The following is a 13,852-nucleotide window of genomic DNA, read 5'->3' as shown; positions in this document are numbered from 1 at the left end:
TTTTGTCTTTACAATTGTGTAGAAATGTAGAAATGGCTCAACTAATATGAAGAAGAAAGAGCTAAAATAGAGCAAGATAGAAAAGCTTGACTAAGGGCCAATAGAGGTAGGAAGTATCCCCTAGAGTTATAAAAAATGCTAGCTAAATGCACCATTGATTGTGATTAGAAGACGCTCTTAAAGTTGCTAGTTGAAGAGGGGAGATTGTGATAGACAAGGAGGAATTTATATGAGGATGTGATCTAAAGGTATGTAATCATTTTGCTTTTATTTACATTTGTCTACAACCTTTTTGTATAAGCTAACGAGAATCCATTACCTTTGTCATACCATTCATTCAATGCAATGTGGGCATATGGTAATCAGTAGAGAAAATTGATGTAAGGCACAACACATTTGATCAAGGAGTCATGGCTAATTTTTCGCAAGCAAGTAGAGCTAGTGTAAGGGATACAAATCTCAATGCAGATGAAATGGATTATGTTGGAACCATATAAGATATTTTGTAAGTGAACTTTAGGAAATTCCAAGTATTTATATTTGATGTGAAATGGTTCAAAGTCATGTGTAAGGAAGAATCCAAGTGGATTTTTTGCCATTTCCTCAACAAAAATCTGGTATAGTGACACATTTGTACTGCCCACGCACTACGAGCAAGTAAGCATTTCTTGTATGGATATCATTTGCCATTCAACTTCATTAAAGATTGTATGAACATATTATGGATTTTTGTTTTAGGTGGTCTTTCAACCCGATCGAGTGGACAACCAGTGGTGGTTTGTGATTCAAGTTGCACCTAAAAAGCAACATGTATTTTAAGATGTGGAAGTACATAATGAAATGGAAGATAAAGTAATAGATGGGTTGGAAGCTAGCACTTCTAATACCCCTTCTACTAGAGTTTTGGAAAGTGAAGATAGTTTGAGCTCCTCAAAGGGTTTCTCGGATACTGGTTTGGGAGACCTCGATCTACTTGTTGAAGATGTGCGAGACCTGGCCACAAATGATCAAGAGAATGAGCATCAATCTCACAAATGAAGATTCCAATGATGCTTCAATTGATTAAGAAATGGAGAAAAACATTGATCCAATATGTTACAATGTGAAAAAATTTGAATTTGATTTGACTTTTACAAGCTTTAGCAAGGTGAATATTGCTGCTTTTTTTGACACTGTGTGTTTTTACAGAGGCATTTTCAATGACGCTAATATCGATGCTACCTCCAATAGATAACACTAATAGCAACGCTAATATAGACAAAAATATAAACGGTATGACTTTTTGGATGTAATATCAACACAAAGCTTTTTGAACAAAAAACTAATAAGCATTAAAAAAAAAGTGTAAAAAAAGGAGATGTATAGCAACCAAATACATGGAACCCTCCATCGAGACCACCAATACTCACCATATCCTCAAGTTCTGCCCACTCCACAAACAGTACTTTTATCGAGGATGCAATGAGGATCCTAGTGCAAGCAATAGGAAGGGGGGCTATGCCTCCAATTTTTACAACAAGAGACCAAGATCCTTTGAGATGTCGTGATCTCCAAGTTAATCACCAAGTTCTTAGGGGAAGGAGACCCAATCTCCCATGTTGAGTGTTTTGAACAGATCTGTGAGACATGGTGAGATAGGGGATCTAGGCAAGGTCAATGCTTTTGGCTTAATCCTTGATGGCAAAGCTAGATAATGGCTTAGAGTATTGAATCAAAAGGAGAAAATTAATTGGGACACATTTTGAAAGTCCATAATAGGGTTTGCCGCCAGTGGACCCAAGTGGAGCCAATCATCAAGCTCTATGAGGTCAAGCAAAAAGAGACCGGATTTCTTTGAGATTATATTACTAGAATCAAATACTTGAACTCTTGCTGCAAGCCTCATGAGAGGATGAGTTACTGCTGTGCTTCCTCATCAAACTACAAGGTCCTAAGCTTCATGACCATCTTTTTACCATGAATCCCATATCATTTGAGTTGTGCAGCAAGACTATTGTGCTCTTGGATGACAACATAAAAGAAAAGGCCCACATGAAAAATTCATAGATGGCTTCATCTGATGTGCCCTACACTAGTAAAACCATTAGTGCGGGTGAAGCTAAGGAGGAAAATCCACTCACCAAGGGCATAAGTATAGATGAGGTGGCCACCAACCCTCTGAATTGGGTGAGCCAACAACTTAAGGGAGGATGGATAAGAAGAGGCCCAAGTAATCTCCACCTATTCCCAAGGAATGGCAATGTATGGTGTGGGATCTATATCGAGAACCACCATCCAACCAATGAGTGCTAGCCTTGCCAATATATAGCAACCTAGAGAGGTAAACAACAAGGGTGCAGTTAAGGTGGGAAAAGGTTTTGTTACGAGAATTGGAATTATCCCATTAATTTAATCCTTCGATATTTAGTTTAGTGAGATCTAGCATTTTTGTCAGGCAAGGCTAGCACTCTATTATGCCCATTGTGCATGATGGGGGAATCATGAGACATCACAATGTTGACATCCCCTGCCAATGTACCAGCAATAACAGCCTCTTACTTTACCTGCACCAACAAATCTATCCCAATTAGTAATACAAGGAGCCAATCCTACAATCCAAGGGCAATTTAGGGCTCAAAATCTCCCATCGGCCCCACCCGTATTGGGACCTTAACCCCCATCACCACGAATCACTCACATGAAGTAAGTATTGGTGGAGGAACTACTTAGCCATTGAGAAGAATCATTGTGCATTGGGTGTGGAGTCGACCATCTCCATAAGGATTGCTCAAGGCCAATACCAATAATGCTAGCTATTGGACCTAAGAATGTAAGCCTTAAACTTGTTAGCATTAAGAGAGGCCAAGTGTCCTTGGTACCCTTAAATGTAATTATAAGGGCCTAGGCTAAGGCCTTCAACAAGGAACTTCATAAGCAAGTCAAAAGAGATAAGGCCAATACATAGCAACCTAGAGAGGTAAACAACAAGGGTGCAGTTAAGGTGGGAAAAGGTTTTGTTACGAGAATTGGAATTATCCCATTAATTTAATCCTTCAGTATTTAGTTTAGTGAGATCTAGCATTTTTGTCATGCAACTGATGCATGTGTGCTCACTGTTTCGTAGTGATGCATGTGTGCTCCTACATGGCTGGATATACGGCTGCGGGCTGTGTGAGTGTGTAGCATTGTGTGCATCACTTACGTGATGATGGTATGTGTAGCATGTGTGCACCATCCGTACAATTTTATTCATGTGTAGCATCAGGTGCACCATGAGATGGTATGTGTCACATGTGTGCACCATTCATTTGTGATTTATTGATTTCGTGTTGCTATAATACTAAAAGGTTGATTGATTGTGGTGATTAATTCCAAGGTTATCTTATGCTTGAAATATTTCATTACTATTGATTGTGTGAATCCAGGGGAAGAGTAATTGTTTGGGTGATGGCATCTGGCAAGCATGATCCACCATATTTTGGGCACGTAGGCACAACTCTAGTGATGCAAGGATGAATAAGGCTTATGCCTAATTTTTGATATTACAAAAGCTTATGTACATATTTAAAATTTGGAATATTAGTGGCTTGGGTAAGTGTATAAACTAAAGTTAGAAAAAGCTTTATTTTTAGAAAAAGCCAGCTATTCTAGAAGGTGGATGGGCTTTTTGTAAAAGGGTGCATGGAGAAAAGCACAGAGGCTTTTGTATGATTTTTACTCGGAAGCTTTTTTGAGAAATATACATAAATACATAGGAGGTAGAAGGAGAACACCACTCCTATGGGGGGATATTGTAACCAGCACGCTTGTTCAATCTCTTCCATTTGTGAGTTTTGAGAGTTTGTGCATATTTTCAAAGAGTGTTGCTGTGTTTTTCAAGGATTTGCAGGTTCTGCGAGCGTTTCCCGTCACAGTGGTATCAGAGCCAAGGTTTCGTCGTCCATAGCATGGGAAGCACATGCACCCCGCATCCTCGAACAAGAAACCACAGCACGCATCAGATTATGGACACTGCGTACAAGAGCGCAACGAAGTTCGAAGCAGTAGAAGCGAATAGCGTAGAACAGCTCGTAAGCAGGAAAATGTGCGACGAAGAAAAAAAAATCGTAGCAAAAGAAGTCGGCTGCACATAGTATGCACACCCGTGTTTCCCATCACAGTGGTATCAGAGTCAAGGTTTCATCGTCCATAGCATGGGAAGCACATGCACCCCATGTCCTCGAACAAGAAACCGTAGCACACATCAGATTGCAGACACTGCGTACAAGAGCACAACGAAGTTCGAAGCAATAGAAGCAAATGACGCAGAATGGCTCGCAGGCAAGAAAACGTGCGGCGAAGAAAAAAAATTACAGCAAAAGAAGTTGACCGTATGCACACTCGTGCCTTAGCTCCTCCAAGCGTACGACAAAGGCGACGACCAAGGCATAGTCCTTGGTATTGAAGGCACCGTTGGCTGCACACGAGGAAGCCTTGGGAGATTGCTCTTAAAACTTCCCGGGAGGTCCCCCATCCTAGTACTATTCTAGCTCAAGTCCGCTTAACAATTGGTGACTATCCACTAGGTCAAGTCACTTTGTTGCTCTATTCTTTGAAGTTCCTAGTCATAAAGATATCCTTCAAGGCAAAAGTGCAAACAAGGGAGCAACCCAACGGATTTTGGAAGAGGAGAATCTCAAAAGCAAGTGTTCACAAGAGCAGGAGGCAGTCTACAAGTGCTATCAGACACGAGCTTTGCTTTGTACCTTGCAACGTGGATTCACTTGTTGGAATCGTGTGAGTTCGAGAGCCCACAGAGATACTATTCGACAAGTAGTCACTTTCAAAGCTTGGAAACCGAATTGAGATAAGTCTTGTGTTTGTGTGTATTTCCTTTCATAGTGATTTCTTCTTTGCACCGTGCACATACTTAACTATGTCTGGAAGGTGTATTCCATCAGAGATAGGTTGTCCTGAAGATCTACATCATGATGAGGATGTGGAAAACGATCACCATCAGTCAAGAAGAAATTCAACACCGATGACACTTACTAAGGAAGAATGGCGAGAACGCTATCAGCATGAGAAGCAACAATGTCAAGAGATTGAAGATGCTCTACGCCAAGTGATGACAACTTGGAAGCCAACTATATTGATTGAGGACAAGGAACCTATGCATGCATCAGATTCACTGGATGCATGGAAACATCATGCACGAGACCTTGAGTACATGTGCAACATGTGCGACATGCATACAGCCAATGAAGAACACGCAAATCGAGTGTTAAAAGAGATGATTGAAGTCACAAAGAAGCGTATGAAGGACAGAGATGATGAAAAAAGTGAAAGTAGCAAATCATCAGACACTAGTGATAGTGAGCATGGAAGAAGCAAGATGAGACATCAAAGGAAGAAGAAGCAACATGTGAAGACTTCACTACGATGACATCATGACACTACTCCTTCACATGAGTCCAACGATGAAGATAATGTGGGAAAGGCCATCTTGAAATCACTCAAGCTTCATGATAAGAAGAAGTCTAGTAAGATTAATTGCAAAACTTTTTCTTTTCCAAAATATGATGGTAAAAGAGATGGACAAGCTTTACTTTCATGGATTAATCAATACTTTTTGGGAGAATGGTACGAAGAGATTGAGAAGCTAAAACTTGCTGCAAGTCACATGACAAGCAATGCACAATTATGGTGGAGTGTGGTTGCCAAAAGCACTCATGTTCCAAAGACATGGGAAGCATTCAAAGATAAAATCAAGAAGCACTTCCTAGCTACACAGTTTGAAGAGGATACTAGCAGGCAATGGCAAAGATTGAGGTAGTTGGATAATGAGAGTGTGGACGCATACACCGAGAAATATCTTTCTTCTCTACTTCAATATTGCAAACTATTGAGAAAGTGTCCCGAAAGGAGTAATGTCATACCTTTGTTGAGGGTTTACGCCCTACTATTCGTGTTGATGTACGTATGCTTCGAACATCTACAGCTTCTGATGCTATGGATTTGGCATTAGAGTGAGAAATAAAGTAGGGAAGAAGCTTTGCTACTCGCACCCCTCGAGCAAAGAAGCATACTTCATACTTCAAGCAGGAGGGTGTAAGAGGTAAAGTTGGTAGATATAATGGTAAGTCTAATTGGAAACCTGCTAAATCATGTATTAATCGAAGAACCAAAGAACTTGTCACATGTTATGAATGCAAAGAGAAGGGACACTACTCTTATGAATGTCCAAAGAATCCATTTGCTACACACAAGATAGGTACCCAAGCAAAGAATGCTACCAACAACAATGGAGGCAATGGAGGGAGAACCAATGGACATACAAATGGTAATAGTTAGCACAACAACTCCGCACGAATCAACTACATAGATGATGAACCCCATGATAAATCTTTCAAGCAAGAGGGCGAGGATGAGGACAACAACACTGAAGATGCCGACTACACCCCTTCAGGTAAGTGTTATTCAGGTAAAAGTGCATCTTATTTTCGTACTTCTTTGTTACATATGACTACACTATTGCACGGAAAAGAACATAGTGTCTTATTTGATGATGGAGGCACCCATGATTTCATTTTGCAATGTTTGGTTGAAAAGTTAGGGCTCGTAACCATCAAAACAAAATATAAAGTCAAATTAGCTTTTCAAGGATCGAATTATAATTGTTTGCAAATGGTTAAGGATCTTGAGGTGACTTTAGGGCCATTAGTTGAGAGCCGTGATTTCTTAGTCGCTCCTTTGCATGAGAAAGATCTCATTCTAGGGATGCCTTGGTGCGTCGATCATAATGCCAAACCTGATTATCTTGAACACACCATTATTGTGACTCAAGGCACTGAGACTATGACTCTAGAATGTGATAAGAATCTTCCCTCTTGGCCTATATTGTCACATACCCAAGCTAAAAGAGCTTTGCGCAAATGTGAGAAGACATATCTGGTTATGGTCAATAAGATTGAGGCTAGTCTTGAGATTAAGAAAACTAAGCAAGAGCCTTTGGATCCTTTTCTAGCTACTTATGACGACTGCTTTATGGAAGACTGATCCCTTGGCCTACCTCAATCTAGACCTGAGGATCATAAGATTGACCTTATTCCAGGTAGCGCACCACCGTGTAAAACACCATATAGACACAATCCTACTAAGTAGCAAGAGATTCAATCCCAAATAGAAGATCTTTTGGCTAGAGGCCTAATTCGACCTAGTAGCTCACCATTTGGGGCACCCGTTCTTCTTGTCAAGAAGAAAAATGGAACTTTTCGAATGTGCATTGATTATCGTGCCTTCAATAAAATCACTATGAAAAATCGATACCCCATTCCGAGAGTTGATGATCTACTCGACAAGTTGAAAGGATCCACAATCTTTAGCAAGATGCATCTTAAGTCAGGATATCATCAAGTGAGAGTGATCGAGCTTGATATTTTCAAGACTGCTTTTAGAACCCAAACTAGTCACTATGAATTTCTTGTTATGCCTTTTGGATTGACCAATGCACCTACCACATTTAGTCGGATGATGAATCGTATCTTCCTACCCTATCAAGACTTTGTGGGAGTTTTCTTTGATGATATCATGATCTATAGCAAGAGTCGAGAGGAACATGAGAAACACTTGGATCTTGTTTTCTCTCTCTTACATGAGAACCAATTGTATGCCAACTCGGAGAAAATTTCTTTTTTCCAGCCTCAAATTGAATATCTTGGACACATGGTTTTAGTTGAAGGCATTCAAGTAGATCCCAAGAAGGTAGAAGTGGTAGTAAATTGGCCACAGCCTAAAGATATCCATGAGTTACAATCTTTTCTAGGTCTTTGTAGTTTCTATCGCAGATTTGTTAGAAATTTTGCACACAAGGCAATCCATTGATTGAACTACTATGTAAGACTCGTGCTTTCTCTTGGGGTGAGTAGCACACTTTAGCTTTTCAACGACTTAAGGGTGCAATGATGCACACACCAGTTTTGATGCTAGTGGACAGGGTTTTGGGGCTATGCTCATGCAAGATAACCATCCAATTGCATTTGAGTCACGTAAATTAAAACCAGCAGAGCTAAACTATTCCATGTATGATAAAGAATTAGCCGATGTAGTGCATGCCCTTAAACTCTGGAAACACTATCTTATGGGTTCCAAGTTACTCATTAAGACTGATCACCAGAGTCTTAGACATCTCCTTACTCAGCCGGTGATCTCAGATCGGCACATTAAATGGGCTGCCTTTATTGATAGCTTTAAACGGATGATCCAATATCAACCAGGCAAAGACAATGTAGTTGCCGATGCACTGAGCCGTTGACCTAGCATAAATAATATCTCAGTCATTGAGGGAGACCCTTTCGAGCCTATGGTGGACTATCCTACTGATTGAGACTTTTCAAAAATTTGGCGTAAGATTAAGCAAGCTAATAGCACCCCTATGGCCTCGTATTCCATTCATAATGATTATCTATTCTACAAAATGTGCTTGTGTGTCACTGCACCATTTCGACGCTTGGTATTAGAAGAGGTACATCAACCACCCTACATGGGACATAGAGGCATCGCTGCTATGTATCAGACTGTAATTCAAGATTTTTTCTGGCCTAAGCTTAAAGTTGATGTTGCAACTTTTGTTGCACAATTTCTTATTTGTCAAAAAGTCAAGAGCTACAAGGGCAAATATCAAGGTTTACTTATGCCTTTACCAATTCCTGATGGCCCATGGGAGCAGATTTCTATGGACTTTATTACTAGATTTCCTACGACTAGCTCAGGTTTTGATATGATTTGGACTATCATTGATATATTTAGAAAGCATGCTTACTTTATTCCTTGTAAGAAGACCTTGACCGCAGTTCAGGCTGCTCATTTGTTCATCAAGCACATCTTTATACACCATGGCCTTCCAAAAGTAATCGTGTCAGACCAGGATAGTAAATTTTGTAGTAACTTCTGGACCGCACTCTTTGACAATCTTGATACGAAGTTAGATTTTTCCACTGCTTTTCATCGCGAGTCTAATGGCCAAACTGAGGTCACAAAACCGAGGTCACACAAAATACTATTCGTGACATGTTACATGCTTACGTGTCTGGTTAGCCAGGCAAATGGGACAAATTTATACACATATTACAATTTGCCTACAACAACACTAAGCACTCTACTACAGGCAAATCTCCATTCCAAATTGTCTGTGGAAAGACCATTCCTACTCCATTGACCCGCCTTAAGCACCAAGTAGAGGTTGCTAATCGCTTTACTGAAGATTTCTCTAGCATTTTGGCTACTGTCAAAAAGAATATCGAGCATGCTCAAGATGTGTATACTACACGTGCAAACAAGGGTAGAAAGAAAGTTGTATTTGCTGAAGGTGACCTAGTTATGTTACGTATTGAGAAGTGCAGACTTAAGAGTATTGAGACACACCTTGTAGTTAAGTTTGCCCCTAAATCCTATGGTCCCTTTAAAGTTTTGGAGCGCATTAATGACAATGCCTATCGGCTCAAATTACCACCCGATTGGAAGCACCTCCTGAAACCTTTCCATGGAGACCCACCAGTTCGACCTATTTTAGACGATGCACCATTACTTCAAGGAGAGACCCAGCTCTTAGAGCCAGACTAGATCATTGATCAACAAATCACTCAAACGAGACGTGGAAACTCATATCCTATTTATCTTCTTACATTTAGGAACCACCCCGTTGAGGATGCTAAGTGGATGCCCGAGCGATATTTTCGCCAATACCCTAATTTATTGACTACTTTTTTGTCGCGCAATTGAGGGCAGTTGTGATTTCAAGCAAAAGGGATGTTACGAGAATTGGAATTATCCCATTAATTTAATCCTTCAGTATTTAGTTTAGTGAGATCCAGCATTTTTGTCGTGCAACTGATGCATGTGTGCTCGCTATTCCGTAGTGATGCATGTGTGCTCCTACATGGTTGGATATACGGCTGCGGGCTGTGTGAGTGTGTAGCATTGTGTTCACCACTTACGCGATGATGGTATGTGTAGCATGTGTGCACCATCCGTACGATTTTATTCATCTGTAGCAAGGTGCACCATGAGATGGTATGTGTCACATGTGTGCACCATTCATCTATGATTTATTGATTTTGCATTGCTATAATACTAAAAGGTTGATTGATTGTGGTGATTAATTCCTAGGTTATCTTATGCTTGAAATATTTCATTACTAGTGATTGTGTGAATCCAGGGGAAGAGTAATTGATTGGGCGATGGCATCTGGCAAGCATGATCCACCATAATTTGGGCGCATAGGCGCAACTCCAGTGATGCGGGGATGAATAAGGCTTATGCCTAATTTTTGATATTACAAAAGCTTATGTACATATTTGAATTTTGGAATATTAGTGGCTTGGGTAAGTGTATAAACTAAAGTTAGAAAAAGCTTTATTTTTAGAAAAAGCCAACTATTCTAGAAGGTGGATGGGCTTTTTGTAAAAGGGTGCATGGGGGAAAGCACAAAGGCTTTTGTATGATTTTTGCTCGGAAGCTTTTTTGAGAAATATACATAAATACATAGGAGGTGGAAGGAGAGCACCACTCCTATGGGGGGATATTGTACCCAGCACGCTTGTTCAGTCTCTTCCATTTGTGAGTTTTGAGAGTTTGTGCATATTTTCGAAGAGTGTTGCTGTGTTTTTCAAGGATTTGTAGGTTCCGTGAGCATTTCTCATCATAGGTTTTGACAAGTTGATTATCCAAAATAGACCTAATGAGGACTCAACTCTTGGTGGTGGCGGGGAGATGAACAAATTAGTGATGTGTGGGGCAAAGGCAAGGGATCCCATGAGGTAGTCAACTACGTTGGACTTCCCCCCCTCATGTGGAAAGGAAGTGAATCCATTTGAGAAGGCCATCAGTCTAGACCATTGTAAATGATAAGGTCATGTACCTTACACATGTCCAAGAAAGCATGCCCATAAGAGGTGATCGAGGCTCTCTCCTTTGCAGATACTTGGGATATCCCAACCTCATCTAGATCAATTTTTGGCTTTGAAATAGAATCATCTCAAGAATCAAGAAGTGATAAAACTAATGCATGCTGGTCCTTGCATTGAAGCTCCCATCAAGGTCTTCCCTACAACTTGACAAATCCATGCTGTCAGGATGTAGGGCTGCGTATGGTGGGGTCTGGACCTTCTCATGGAGATCTCTAGCAACATGGGCATTCTCAAGGGGGAAGTATCATACTGTAATAAAGAATTCCTATCGAGAGGTTGGGTCAAATGCGAATCCAAATAAATCTGGAATGTGTGTCATGCCTCTTGATAGATATCATCCAATGAGAAGATTTGTGTATAGTGCTGCCACTCTCTTGATTGACAAACTCCACGAGGCTCCCACCGGTATGCTCTCTCCCATATGTATTTGCTGACTACAAGCAAAGGGTGCTCTGGGCTTTGATGGGTCTCTGTGTAGAAAGCTATATCTCTTCCTTTGTATGATTCTAAGAATTTTCTTCGATTTGGCCATAACGTATCATTATAGTTCCGAATGGTGCAAGTCCAGGTATCGGTGCACTGTCTCATAAACCCCCATGCAAGGGGACCACCAAATGCTCGTCTTGGGGCCTATTGAAAGTCGCCCATCTCAAACTATTGCCCACTTTCCCTCTTGCAAGTGATGTCTCACTATAGAGGAGTGCACGATTTTGATATAGGAACATCTACAGCTATGAAAAGGGAGCTAGTAAGTTTTCTACATCAACAAAGGTTCAATGTGTACTAGATGAGTGGAAGAGTAAAGTTGACAAGGAGAATGCAAGATTGCTAGCAAAATTTAAGGCTGCTATACTGTAATGGAGGCTGAAGCCCTTACAAAAGTAGAGTCAATTACACATACAACCAGTTGGGTGTGCACTTGCAATGGTGTAAAGTCCTCATCCAAATGAATCAAGTGGTGGTCCCATAGAATTGTTCACCTGTGTAATGCTGCAAGGTGAGCGTGAGAGTCTTTGAATCAAATGACACCTTTGTAAGAAGCTTGCTGACATATGCCATCGGGTGTTAACGATGACAACCATGAGCAATGGGCCATTAGTGGAGGGACAGATAGCCACCATGCAAATGGCCATCGAGGAGACTTCCAAATGGGTAGACGTCACAAAATGGGAGCCAACGAAGGCCATCTTTTGGCCACCATTCTTAAGCAGTAGTAGAGAGTCAGTAAGACTCTCAACATTAGAGCTAGGGGGATTCCTTGTGCCTCCACCATTGCCATCGATGATGCAACCAGCTTCATGTCTTCCACCTTGGGAGTCCAAGGGCATGGGGTTGAGAATGCATGATGTAGAGGATGGGACCCCACTCGCGAGTAGCCTCAACAAGGATGTGGATAAATCTATCTTGCTCTGTCTCTCGTGCATGGAGTTTGTGAACCTCCATGATAATCTGCTCCCATGCCTATGTGGGGTGGAATCTAGTGTGACCCCAGAATCCAACGTAGGATCGCATGTCACATCAAAATCTTGTCTTGGGAGACCAAATGCATGATTGGCTCTAAGAGAGAGTGCATTATTGGCATATGGAGAGGAAAGCTAGAGAAGATAGGCTGTCCAGTCCGAGTCCACCACCTTCATCTCTCCTCTTGTTCCTTGGCTAAAGAGAGTTTTAGGTAGCAATGGCAATAGAAAGACATTTTGTACTTTATGAGAAAACTTGTGCTCTATTTTTTGAAGTCAATTTCCCACAAAAAAGAGATTGATAGAGTGCATGAAATTTATGAAAAAGAGGGTAAGTTGGCTCAAAGCTCCATGGTATTCAATGACAAGATATCTCCTTGTAGGGATAATATTCAAGGGGGGTTGTTTATTTATGCATGGAATCCTTTCTCGTGGCTGTGAACATCAATGGAACACTTCTCCTTATGATTAACCTTCATTTGAAAGTTGAAATCATGTGAGACATGGAGGCAATCAATCATATGATATCCAAAAGACATAACTTTAAAGAAAACTTTGTTGTGATGCAAAACAAGGTGAGAAAAACTAGGGAAATTATATGTCAAATTGGCTATTGTGGATTCCAAGTATCGATATGAATGGTTTCACCTTGTCACCACCAAAATACACACAAAAAAGGATGCTATTTGGGGATAGGAAAGATGTACACTTTATGAAATATTGATGCTTTGAATGATATACATTGTAATTATGGTAACCTAGTGTGTGATTCCTCCATTATGTGAATTCAAGGCAAGCACAAGTGCATGTTTGCTTATGGGATTAATATCCCTTCAATATTGTGTCATTCATTGCACAAGCCTTTCCATCCATTAGACACCACACAAGGGGGTGGCCCATATTACAATACCCCCCATGGATCAAGCACCATGTACAAATACTAACCAAACATAAAGGCCAACGCAACACACAAGGATTACATATAGGGCATATCACACATGGGTATAACAAATCAAAGAGGTCCCAAAGTGCTACCAAGACTACCAATGAGCAATCAAACTATCAACTACATGCCATGACAAACACAAACAACCAACCGTGGGTGCAAGCAACTGCCACCAGTCGAAGTCGCCAGCCACCATTGATTGTGACAGTGAAACAGTCCAAAGTCCATCGAGAGAAGATTGCCATGCATCCGAGGCTTTGATACTGCTATTAGGTCCCCAAAAGGGGACAGGTGTAATGCATCAAGTACGGGTCCCAAACTGCCCCATAGCCACCCTATATTCGCCCTCAATACCCAAAATGTCGATTGGGATATGAGGAGGTTTGATCCAAGGCCTTATATTTGGAAGTCCTCCAGAAGTGCATATTTGCTTATGGGATTAGTATCCCTTCAATACACGTGCCATTTGGTGAATAAGCCCTTCCATCCATTACACACCACACAAGGGGGCTGACCCCTAT

The sequence above is a fragment of the Dipteris shenzhenensis genome, chromosome 16 (genome assembly GCF_047967505.1).
Source record: "Dipteris shenzhenensis isolate YYH24624 ecotype China chromosome 16, Dip_SZ_1.0, whole genome shotgun sequence".
Taxonomy (NCBI): Eukaryota; Viridiplantae; Streptophyta; class Polypodiopsida; order Gleicheniales; family Dipteridaceae; genus Dipteris; species Dipteris shenzhenensis.
This window is presented reverse-complemented; position numbering follows the sequence as displayed.